Genomic DNA, 13,294 nt, shown 5'->3' with positions numbered 1-13,294 from the left:
CGTTTCGACCGTAGGATGTCCGTTTCCTCCGTTCTGCGATACGCCAGACCCCTCCCGATGAACAGGATCCCATTTCGGACGTGGCCGGTCGAACACAAGGCCGTTTCCTCCATTCTGCGGTACGCCAAGCCTCGTTTCCATTGCCTATTCCATCCAAGCCCTCCCGATGAACACGACCACGCATTCCGTTTCGACCCAGCCGATTGGGTCCCCATGAACACAACGACGATGTTGTTTCTCTGTTCCGACCCAGCCATGTACATGAGCCCTGGCCGTACGTATATATGCGCGAGTAGGCGTTCGAGACCCCGCCCGTATGTACACATACGTGGCCGTATTTTCTTTCTTGCGCACTGGCCGCTGTACGTATGTGGACATGCTATGTGCGAACCTCTACTACGACACGTGCGCGCCTCTACATCCACCAGTATGTATGTACACGTTCGTGACCAGAATGACAACGCTACGTACACTTCGACCAGGTGGGTCCCGATTGTTAGGCACTTCCTTGCGTGCGAAGATGTAGCTGGTGGGTCCTAGCAGTCAGGGGGGCGAATCATTTTTTTCGGACGCACTTCCTTGTGTGCGAAGATGTAGCTGGTGGGTCCCAGCAGTTAGGGGGGCGAATCATTTTTTTGCCCGGATGCACTTCCTTGCGTAAGAAGATGTAGCTGGTGGGTCCCCGCAGTCAGGGGGTGAATCGTTTTTTTGCTCGGATGCACTTCCTTGCGTCTGAAGATGTAGCTGGTGGGTCCTAGCAGTCAGGGGGGCGAATCATTTTTGTTTGCCCGGATGCACTTTCTTGCATGCGAAGATGTAGCTGGTGGGTCCCATCAGTCAGGGGGAAATGTTTTTTCATGAAATACAGTGGCCTGCCGGTGGGTCCCAGCTGTCAGGTGGAGGAATCATTATTTTCCGCGTAATAAGGAGGCACTTCCTTGCTGTGGCCGTGGACCCAGCTATCAGCCTCTCCACGCACAGTCCACGTCCGATGGAAGTCATTCCTTGACCATGTTGACCAGGCCGCGCCGAGAGCACCACGGCGGTGGACGATGGCGAGGCCTAGGAAGGGGACGACTCGGAGCCGGGGAAGACCTGGTAGTGGAAGCCCGCACGGAGAGGAGTACGAGGGTTCACTGGTTCGGCTGCGGTGTGAGGCTGCCGTCGGTGCAGGGCCTGGCCAGCAGTGGGAATAATAGGGGGAGGTGAGGCCTCCGCGGCAGCATAACCGGCCACGGGAGGCAGGAGCATGCGGCACGACCGACGCTGCTTTGGGCGGCTGGAGCAAGAAGACCAGAGGTTGAAGAAGCACTACGGCCGTTGGATGGACATCGTACGGTCACTGGAGCTAGAATCGTTCATATTGAAGAAGTAGCACGGCCGTTGGATTAACATCCAAAGGTCACTGCTGCTAGAATTGTTTGTGGACTAAGTTGACAAAGCCAAAGTACACGTCAACCTAGTAGACCCACAAGCCAGCCTCCAAACCTGTCCCAAACAGCATGCAGCCCGAAATTTCTAGCCAGATTCAAATTAATTTTAAATCTAAATATACCTTAATTTAAATTCAATGAAATTTACCCGTACAAAAACAATGAAATTTAAAATATCAAAATCCGAAAGAAAACAGTATTTTGGAACTAATTGCCTATTTGCTGTATTTTTTCATTTTATAGCCCATTTATTATTACTTATAGCCCATTTTCTGGGCAAAATGCATCCCTCCTTGTCTTGAAAGATTTCCGGTCTAGCAGGGCGTAGAAAAGCAAGTAGGCCTATGTTGGTTATTCTGCAAAAAATAAAATAGCTGGCTAGCCATTTTTCAGAATGAAAAAACAAATAAACTGGGCTGGTCATGTGCTAAACATATGAAATAAAAGCCTGGGCTAGACGGAACACGGGTCCCGCACAACCCAGTTGATACCCTTCTCCATCCCGAAAAACAAAATTACTGCGTGCGCTGCTGGGTCCCTACCGTCATCCTCACCATGTACAGTCATCCCCTTATTCCTCTCGGTTGTTGACCATGTTGACAACATCGGAGGGCGGCGCCGCGGCAAGCGAACCAAGGCGGAGGACGATGGTGAGGCCTCGAACGGGAACGAACAGGAGCCGGGGAAGATCACAGCCAGCCGTGGGAAGCGAGAGCAGGCGGTCTCGCCGGCGCTGGTTTGGCTTTGGCGGCTCGAGGAAGAAGAGACTGAAGAAACGCGACAAACGTTGAATGTCAATCCAACGGTCAAGGTTGGCACAATCGTTTGCTGACTAAGCGGACACCAAGTAGCATACTTTTTTATATATAGGAAGAAAACTGCGAGGAAAATGCGTTCGATGCCGTCCTCCTCACAGGGAACGTTTGCCACATAAGTGACTAGCACCATTGGTTTTCAACCGAGAGGTCTTGGGTTCGAGTCCCATGAACTCTCAATTTTGTCCTCATTCCTTCCTCGCAAAAAAAAGGGAAATAAAATCAAAGACTTGGGAAGGCGTACAGAACAAGCTAGTGTACTAGTAAAGAGACGTTGCCGAGTTTTAGAAAAAAGAGAGATGTGCTCCTGTAGCTGGTTCGAATCCAAACCTAGACTATGACTATATATGGTGCTATGCTACTCTGCAAGTAATGAAACTGACATATCCAACGTTCGCTTCTCCTCTTCTCTACTTACTCTGCGTAGCATCAGAAGCTCTGGCAGTAACAACCATGTCCGCTGGCTACTCGTCCACCTGCCCTTTAGCAGGCAACAACCAGATATGTGCCAAGTCGCCACCCGTACCATCGCTTGTGGGTCTCATCACACCCCCGCCAGCACGCGCACCGCAACCGATTGCTCATCTCAACCCGCTGCCGTTGGTGTGGTGCCACTGCTGCAAACCACGCAGTGTCATCCGTCGCGTCTCAACCACAATCCTCAACCCTGGCCGAGTCTTCTACAAATGCCCGAATCATGGGGCAATAATATGTTTAAGTGTTGTTCTGTTGCTTTCAGTTGCTGATTTTTTAATAGTTTGGTAGGCGATCTTCCAATTGGATTCGTGCAGAAAAGGGAAGATTCCTGTGATTTGTATTTCTGGGAAGTTGCTGATCTGGGGGAATGCAACTACGCTGATTATTTGGTTAGCCGAGGAATCCCAATACCAACAGGTTGAGGTGTTGGACAAGTAACTGAAGGAACGACAGAAGAGGAAGATGCAAAGCAGAAGGTTAAAGATGCAGTTCCTCTAATCATGGCCAAGCAACAACTGCTGAACGGCCTTGACAGCAATGAGGAGATGAAAGATCTTGTGAAGATAATGGGAAAAATCGATGTGCTCTGTAGGATGATTGTCTCTTTATTTGCAGTGTATGTAGCACTCGTGATGTATTCAGTGGCTACGACATGAGCACTTTGCTGAAACTAGTAATGAATGAAACCTGTGTAGCAGGCTGGGCATAGTGTTGTGAACATCTAATGATTTCTATTAACGGAAATCAGGGGGTATCCCCTTTTGCTCATAAATAAATAAATAGCAGAGGCCCTGTCGGGTCAGCTTTGTTCTCATTCGAAGACGTCGAGCAAATTGCAGTCCAACAACAAACTATGTCATCAAATTCAAGTTTCACAGCCAAATATGAGTACAACTAAACAACAATGTCATCATGTTTTAGTTGTCATACAATCACCAAACACAAATCAGCATACATAACAAGTGATGTTCTCACAGCAAAATACTAAACAACATGTTCATCAGGTTTCAGTTGTCATAGCAAACACAATTTCACATAGTAGATAAAAAACATCTTCTGACAGGCAAATACGACAAAAGCAATGTAATCATCATCCGCAGCAGCAGCGTCAACATCTTCGCCATGTGTATCAGTCTGAATCGTAATTCCCCATGGTGTCATCTTCTTCTTCGTCCTCAACGTCCTCGAACGTTGGCTTCTTCTTGATCAACTCTTGTATGTCCACAACACGACAGGCAATCTTTTCGCCGGCGTCATTGACGTGATGGTTCTCAAAGATATTAGGAACATCTGTGTTATCTTGTACATCAGGAGCAGTGTAAGCATCATCTTGTTGTGCAACTTCATTAAACGAATTCCTCTGCTCAAACCTTTGCAATACTCTCCAGTCATCGCTACGTGCAAATGTGTCTTCCAAGAAAAATATCTGTGTTGCTTGATTTGCCAAAATAAAAGGCTCGTTGGTCTGGTACGCCGCCTTGACATTGATGGATTTGAAATAATCATCAGCTCTGGGTTTTGCGATCCTGGAAAACAGGTTATACCAACGACAGCACAACAGAACCACACACCGATGATCCTCGAAACTGGAGATATACTGCAACTGAACAATGTCTGTTATGTTAGCATACATTTCAGTTGTCTCTTTGTCATACGTATCCGTGCTCATGATGGCACTGTTTTGTGTCTTCCTGCCTTCGTCTCGTGCAAGGGTGTTGTAGCGCACATCTCCAACAACGCAAGATTCATAATGTCTTACCCGAGTATCAAGACCCATTGCTAGTGAGTAAAGGGCATCATCAACTGCCTGCCCATCCTCCCGCATCTTCTTAACCTATGGTTAGAAAATAGACAAGCTGATCATCTTATGTACTCAATATATTAAAAAAACTGACAGTGCACTTCAAAAGCTTACATGGTTCTTGAACCATTTCGCAAATCCTGCCATAACCAGTTTGTCAATGTTTCTTGGATTTTGCGGCAGTAACTCCTCTTTGTAGATGCTGCACAACATAGTGATCGCGTCAAACATCTAAATATATAAGAATGTGCTGCAAGTTTAGTAGATTACGATGTATAAGCTGCAGTACTGCACTTACTTGATATAAGGTAGTATCTCAGGACAGTTATTCAACACATACCAAACCATTTTGTCCAAATCTTTAGGTTTGTCCTCTTGTCGACTCTTCCCTGTAACTTGAACAGAATAATCGAAAACATTGAGCCCGGGATTGTCTTCACCCACCTCTTTGCTAAGCTGATCAGCTGTTTCAATGTATTTTGAGCAGAATGTCAACGCTTCTGTAGCAATGTAGGCCTCTGCAATGGAACCCTCGGGTCTAGCTCTGTTCCTAACATAGCCCTTGAAAGTGCCTAGCCGCCTTTCAATAGGGTACATCCAGCCATACTGTACTGGACCTCTAAGTAGTGCCTCATCAGGTAGATGAACAGCCAAATGCACCATCACATCAAAGAAGGCTGGAGGATATATCTTCTCAAGGTCGCATAGGATAGTTGGTATCTTGTCTCTAAGACGCTCCAAAGCATCTATCCTGATATTTCTACTGCAGAGTTCCCTGAAGAATTGTCCCAACTCTGCAACTGCTCTGTATAAGTCAGGGCGGCCCAATCCTCTAAGGATAACAGGTAAAACCCTTTGAAGTAGGACGTGGCAGTCATGAGTTTTCAACCCTTGTACCTTGTTTCCATCTGCACTGACTCTCCTTTCAGGGTTGGAAGCAAATCCATGTGGGAATCTCACACGTGACAGGACCTCGCAGAATTCTTTTCTTTTTACCTTGTCCAAGACGTACACAACTGGTGCCATATCCCGTGGTTTACCTTCATCTTGCACCTGCAAATCCTTTCTGATACCCAGGTGTGTCAAATCAATCCTAGATTTTAAGGTATCTTTCGTCTTGCCTTCAATATTAAGAAGTGTGCCGATAATGCTGTCACATATATTTTTCTCGATGTGCATCACATCAAGATTATGCCACAGATCCAAATCTTTCCAATACTCCAAGTCCCACAAAGTGGACCTGCGGGTAAACAATAATCTCTCTTCTGCCATGCCACGCTTCCTTTTCCCGCTACCATTACCAGGATGGTTTCCTGGTGTAATATGCATGACCTTCTCTAATTCCACTTGCAACTCATCGGTGGTGAGCCTCTTTGGCGCATCACGGTTTTCATGCTTTGCATTGAACACATGTCTTCGGTATTTTCTAGGATGCGGCTTGTCCTTGGCAAGGAAACGACAGTGTCCAATGTAAAAGATCTTGCTAAGTATTGCGTATGACAGCGGATTCCTGTCATAGCGAACACATGCATTGTAACCATGTGTCGTTCACCCTGACATAGTGCCAAAGCCGGATAATCATGGATGCACCAAATTATAATAGCACGCAGAAAGAAATCAGCTGGTGGGCTGCTATATAGGTCTCGTGTGAGAACACCCTTCCATAGCTGTTGAAGTTCCTCCACAACAGGCTCCATGAACAAATCAAAATCCTTTCCATGACTTTTTGGACCTGAGATGAGCAAGGCCATCATGTAGTTTGATTCTTTGGTGCACACATTTGGAGGCATGTTGTAAGGGATAACAAGCACTGTCCACATGCTATATGTGGCGCTCTGGTGGCCAAATGGGTTAAATCCATCTAAAGCTAAGCCAAGTCTAATGTTTCTCGGGTCAACAACAAATTTTTTGTGTTTATCATTGAAGCTTTTCCACTCACTACCATGAGATGGATGGATCATTACATTCTGATCTCTGTACTCCTGGTTCCTAGAATGCCACAGTACATCCTCTCGGCATCAAGAAATAACCTCTGCAATCTTGGTGTAATTGGAAAATGTCTCAGAACATTATGAGGAATCCTCTTCACAACATCGCCATCTTTCCATCTTGATGATTTGCATTTCGGGCATTCACTTAAGTTGGCATAATCCTTCGGAAGAGAACACAATTATTTACAAACATGGATCATATCATATCCAATTCCAACTGCACGAAGGAAATTCTTCATTTTACTGTAGGTGTGTGGCAGCTCAGACACATCTAGGAAAGATTTGCAGGAAGCAGCCAACATCGCATCGAATGATTTGTTGGTCATTCGCTCAGATGTCTTCACCTGAAGAAAGGTGTCCATAGTTGAGAACACTGACAGCTTATTTCCTGGGGTGACAGCAACGTTGCATAGTTCCAACATGCGGGCCCACCGTGCAGGTGGAAGTTCACGGAATGCACGAGCATTTTGTAGCATTGTTTCAATGTTGGTCAAACTCACTGGCTCCGCCACCACCACCTCCTCCTCCTCTTCCACTTGAGCATCAGGTAGATCAAGATGGTGATCTGCTGCTTCCACGTAGTCAATAACATTGATGTTCACACCTTCACCATGATGAACCCACCTCGTATATGTGACCGACATCCCATACAAGTGTAGATGATTTTGCACAGTTGACTGGGGTCTTGTAACTAAATTCATACAACTACTACATGGGCAGAGCACATCTGATTTCGGACCACCGTACTCAGCTCAGATAAAGTTCATGAAGTTTTCAACCCCCTCGACATATGCAGTGGAGAATCTTCGAGCAGAAGTTATCCAAGTCATGTCCATCTGTTAGACATACAAATTAGTTCTTCTACTAGATATTATAGGAAAAACATATATGCTTTTTTATGAAGTCTAGAAAAAAATACGTAGGTCGATGTCTAAAGCTATGGCAAGATATTTGGACAAGCAACTCTAAGTAACGAAATATATGTAAAGCTAATTCAGCAAACAGATTTGAGTGCTAAATTATGGCAGGCTGTTTCAGCAGTCAATGAGGCCGAGCACACAGCCATCGAACTATCGAAGGCCATCGCAGCAACAAAGATCGAGTATAAAATCGTGTAGAGCTATTTCACCTAACAGATTGGCTACTAGACCATGGGAATCTATGTCACAATAAATATATGGCAGGATATTTTAGCAACTAATCGGCCTTGGCATGCCATCTCAGCTAAGCAGATTGAGTGCAGAACAGGGCAAGGAAGCTTCTTAAGCAGAGCATATTGACAGTAAGCTACTTCGGCAAACAGTGAGATTAACAGCGTCTATCAGCTAACATTCAGCGCTACACCGACATGAACGGGGCCTCAGCCTAGAATGCGCGTACCATGGGAGAAGCTGACCGCCGTGCGTCTCCACACGAACGTCGCCAATAGTGGCAGTGCTGACCGCCGTGCGCCTCCACAAGAACGTAGCCAGAGGTGGCGGCGCGGCTAGATGACATCAGTCTACGAGAGCGTACTGTGGGAGCGAGAGGATCGCCGTGTGTCCCCTCGATGAACCGTGGCGCCGACGTGTCGGCGCGGCGGGGAGGGCGACTTTGGCGGAGCGAATGGAGTGGAGGGGATGGGGGGGAGGGGGGGTTTGGGGAATATTATTGGCTAGTTGGCCGAAGGGCGGTTGAATCAGATTTGGGGGGATTTTGTGTGTGTGGGGGGGGGGGGAGGGGAGGATTTTCGCGCGCTGGGCGGGGGGAGTTTGGCGCATGGTCGGTTTCTCCAAGTGCAGTCCCACGTGTCAGTGAAGAGGCAAGCCGAAGCGCGTCCCGTTTGCATGAGCCGTGTGCAGGACCGAACGTGTGTGGGGTGCAATGCGACCGCGACAGGAGTGCTGTGAGTGTACCGCCTTTTTTCCTTTTAAACTAGGTGCTTCGCCCCCTCAAAAATTTTTTTTGTTGCTTCGCGTGATCCATCGATACTACTACTAGTAATCCGGTAATCCCGACTAAAACGGCGCGGCCGGGTCTTTTCCCGCGCGATATGCTGGGAGGTTGGCTTAGTTGGGTTTTTTAGGACGAGTAATGCTACACCTACGTAATCCCAGTTACATAATTAACGTAATGTGAAATGTGTGAGCTGTTGATTGTAGATTGGGGGGAGGGAGGGGCCCACCACCATGAAAATCAGGGGAGGAGAGAGAGAGGCAATTTACGTTAACCCTTTCGTAGGTTCCCGTAGATGTAGAAAGATGTGAAATGCGTGAATGTGTAGTGGACGTACTATTGGAGTGCCTAAGATAATTTGTGTATGTATAGACCCTATGTGTTTATTTTACTTCGCATGTTAGATTTGTCTCGGTTCAATAAAAAGCAGAGTTGGTGATGATGGTGTGCCTGTCATCCTGCAATATAGGCCGTCCGATCTATATCTAACGGATAGGAAGGAAACTATGACAATTTACCCGCACTCCTCTCCACATTTGAAGATAAGGCTTTCCCTCGTTCATCCTTTTCTCCCACAAGATCTTGATCTTCCGTGCAACGCACGGGCATCTTGCTAGTACTCCTACAATATGTATATTATTGTGAAAGTTCATATACACCGGCCGAGATTAATGCAAACACGGCAGATTTTCATTACATTTCGAACTTTTATATGACAGAAAAATAAAAGAAACCCGACCCTAAACCTATTCTACGGCAGCGACCGACGTCCTCCATCTGCGATCTCTATGTACGGGGGCGGGGTTCAAGACCCGTGAAGTGAAGGTGCGGTCTCCGGCGAGGAAAAGTAGAACACGGGAGACGGACCGGCCAGTTGGCACACCATGCCCTGCCGCCTCCCATTCCCTACTCATCCTCGGAGGAGTCCCCGACCTCAGCGGTGCCGGATGTTGGACGGCGGCAAGTAGGACGCGTGGCTGACGGTGCTCCCTTCGCCAGCCGCCAGCGTGGCCACCGCTTGTGCGGTAGCGTCCGCGTCCGGCTACGCCGCTATTGCGTCACGAGAGGTGACTTGAGCGAGGGCGTCGACCTCGAGCTTCATCCCCGAAGACAAGCTCTCCCACAAAGCGTTTGCACTTGAAGTCATGGTGGATGTGGTGCCAGGTAGGAGGACGATGCGCTATGGTGTGGAGGTTAGCTGGGCGTTGCCGCTTTAAGTAGCGCATTCCGATGAGGCCAAGCATCCGGGTGCATCATTAAGTCGCCGGAGTTGGTTCTTCGGGCACCGAGCCACTTAACGACGACATACGGACGGACAGCATGAATGCGGGCAGCTGGCGCCGGCTGCAAACACACCGCGCGACGGTGCGAGGGACGAGGGTTTTGGTGTGCCAAGGTAGTCAGCTGCAGTCGTGGCAACGTTGGAGATGCCCTTTGCTCACATGCGATCCCCGCATGTCATTGAAAAAGCAAGACGACCCGGCATGGTCTCAGGTCTAGAGGATACAGTTGGCCACGCTACACCACTCCACGGATGCGTCGCGGCGCCCCGTGCATCCTCGACGAGCCGGGTGTTGGGGTGTGTTTGGATTGTGGCCAAAGTGCACCTTACCAAAATTTTGGTCATGACCCAAAGATTGGTCTTTGTTTGGATGGTTGCCATTTTTTTGGCATGCCAATGAACTCTAGCCAACTCTAGTTCATTTTTCTTGCCAATGTCGGCCAAATCATGGGCAACCAATACCTCAACCAAAATTTTGGTCATGACCCAAAGAATGGTCTTTGTTTGGATGGTTGCCATTTTTTTGGCATGCCAATGAACTCTAGCCAACTCTAGTTCATTTTTCTTGCCAATGTCGGCCAAATCATGGGCAACCAATACCTCAACCAAAATTTTGGCTACCCAATGCTTTGATGGGGCAACCTTGGGCACAAACCAAACATACTGTTGGTCGTGCCACAGCACTAACGCCACCCTCGGCACACTGAAACCGACCGTGTCTAGCGACGATATGAGCGTGTCGCTCACCGCGGTCGCCGTGTCCAGAGGCGGTGCTGGAGCTGCGCCCCGTTGTTGGCCCCAACGACCCACATGAACGGTTGTCGGTGGCGAGGAGGTCGTGGGCCAGCTCCTCCATTGGACTAGTCTGCGCTACGTCGTCCCGACGGGTGTGCCCCACATGTCGGTTTCCCTGTTTTCCCGGCCATATTCGAGCGTCAGTGCTCCGCGTTGCGCATTAGGCCTTTCACTATGTAGGCCAAGCGAGACAACTTATTGTTTATTTGAGCCGTTCAAGTATAATCATGTGGCGTTTGCTTATTTCTCATTCCTCTCCAACCCTCTTCTCCATCGATCATGTCGCCCTCCAGTCGAGTCCATCCTCCCGCATGCCTCATTTGAACATTCCGCCGAGTATCATTCGCATGTACCCACCCTAGTCCTCTTTCAATAGATCTCCGGACCCCGAGATGAAATCGAGAGGGAACGAGTGGGGGCACGTGATACCTAAGGCGGATTCAAAATTTTGAACCGGTGATCATAGCATCCGCAAATCATATATAAAGGGTATTCAATGTTCGTTTCGTTTTTGAACGTACAATATACTCCCTCCTATCCTTTCTAGTTTACATATAGGTTTTATGTGTAGTCAAAGTATCTCTACTTTGATCAAGAAGGTATCAACATTCAACAACGCCCAATCAATATTGTTAGATTCGTACGTACTCCTAGATTTGTACTCGAGATGGTTTCCAATTTGACTATTGACAAGATTAATAGTACATGAGATGTATAATGTGAAAATTATATCATTGGAAACTCCTTTCACATACGAATTTGACCGTATGCTTTGTGTAAGTTGCATGTCATATATTATTACTCTAACATTTGGTCAAAGTTAGCCTCGAAAAACGCATTAGGCCCTGTATAGTAAATGGAAGGAGGGAGTAGTAGTGGAAGTGGATCCTCTGACGTAGGTATCCCTGCCTTACCCTCCCTTTCGGTCACTTACTGGCGGACCCCATGCTTGCTAGGCCCCGCATGTCAGTTACTCAATGGGTTCGGCCACGTCAGGGGATCCTCATCCGTAGTATACTCCCTCTGTTTTTATTTCCTCCGCATAAAACGGAGGGAGTGGTAGTATAATAAATGACGCGGGCGGGGGAGGGGGACGGACGTCGGTTTGCTCTCAACTGCGGTCCCACAAGCGAGCGAAAACGCAAGACGAAGCGCGTTCCATTCGGTGAGCGACGTGGAGGGTCCAGCGTGCCGGGCTGCAACGCGAACGCGACAAGAGCGATGTACAGTCAAAACCGATTGACCGGTCGTCACCGGAACCACTATTCACACCAGAACCTTCGCTGCTCGGCCTACGCCAGCCACTGCCCTAAAACCACACCAAATCTCCAGCCCATTCCCCCACCTTTCGATCCCCTAGCCCGCATCAAGCGTCCCCTAGTTCGCCGGAAAGCCATGGTGCGCCGCAAGATCACTTACTACAAGATGCTGACGCCGGAGCGCCGCGCAGAAATCGCGGCGGCGGTCGGCGCCACAGACCTCCGTTCCCAAGCTCGCTTTGCGGCGGGCCAATCCCCGAGTTCTCTGGAGCCAAGCTACGAGGAGGAGGAAGCCGATCCAATGTTCATGGCAGAGGTCGCGGCGCAGAAGGCCCCCGATGGGTATGAGACGATGGACGTCGACTTCGTGCCGGCGTCCGAGTCCCCCATGGTGCAGGCGGACCAGCGGTTCAACATGGCGATACTAAAGGAGGACCGGGAGGCAGAGGCTCAACTCGACGCGGAGCGCGCGCATGCCGCTGCCATCGAGGCTCTCCTGCAGGCGGAACCGGATGTCGTGGATGTGAACCGGGCGGCGGAGGCTCAACTTGAGGCGGAGCGCGCGGATGCCGCTGCCATCGAGGCCCTCCTGCAGGCGGAACCGGACGTCCTGGACTTGAACCGGGCGGCAGAGGCTCGACTCGACGCAGAGCGCGCGGATGCCGCTCTCATCGACGCCCTCCTGCAGGCGGAACCTGACGTCCTGGACTTGAACTGGGCGGCGGAGGCTCGACTCGATGCAGAGCGCGCGGATCCCGCTGCCATCGAGGCCCTCCTGCAGGCGGAACCGGACGTCCTCGACTTGAACCGGGCTGTGCTCTCGTCCGTGCAGAGCGCCCGCACGCTCCGCTTGAACGAGTAGCTGGAGGCCGAGGACAACCACGGTGCGGAGACACACGTCGGCAGCTACGGCTGGTTCGCGCCGGCAGCCAAAGACGACGAGGCCGTCTCTTTCCGCGAGCAGTGATAGTTTTTCTTTATGTTGTTGTTTTATGGATCTTTTGCTGTGTAAAAACTTACAGTTGTTATGAAAGTCGCCTGACTTGGGTCAGTCTACCATTTCAGGCGGTTGGATGAATATCCTACGTCTCCTAACCCTTCTTTCCTTCTTCCTCACCTCTTCTTCTTCCCCAACAGACCACCGCACGGGCCGTACGGATACTCCCCAACATGCGGTTGGATAAACATACTCTATGAACGAAAATTATGTGTCAGCGATAGGATGGCTGAGTTTGGTTTGTTCACATGCGACAGCACGTGTCAGTGAGGGTGCGTTCCCTTGGTTGGGTTTGCGGCGTGCAGGAGCGACTGTGTGAGGGTGCGGTGCGACCGCGGCGTGCAGGAGCGACCGTGTGAGGGTGCGGTGCGACCGCGACAGCCGTGCGCAAGTGTACCTCCTTCTCATTTTGAAAACTTTAGGCAAGCTTGGCAAAAATGTGTGGCGAAGTTTGGCAATGCAAGGCCTAGACCCAAACAGGATAAGTACGTACGTACTAGGAGTACTAG

This window comes from Triticum aestivum, chromosome 2B, assembly GCF_018294505.1.
Source record: "Triticum aestivum cultivar Chinese Spring chromosome 2B, IWGSC CS RefSeq v2.1, whole genome shotgun sequence".
Taxonomy (NCBI): domain Eukaryota; kingdom Viridiplantae; phylum Streptophyta; class Magnoliopsida; order Poales; family Poaceae; genus Triticum; species Triticum aestivum.
This window is presented reverse-complemented; position numbering follows the sequence as displayed.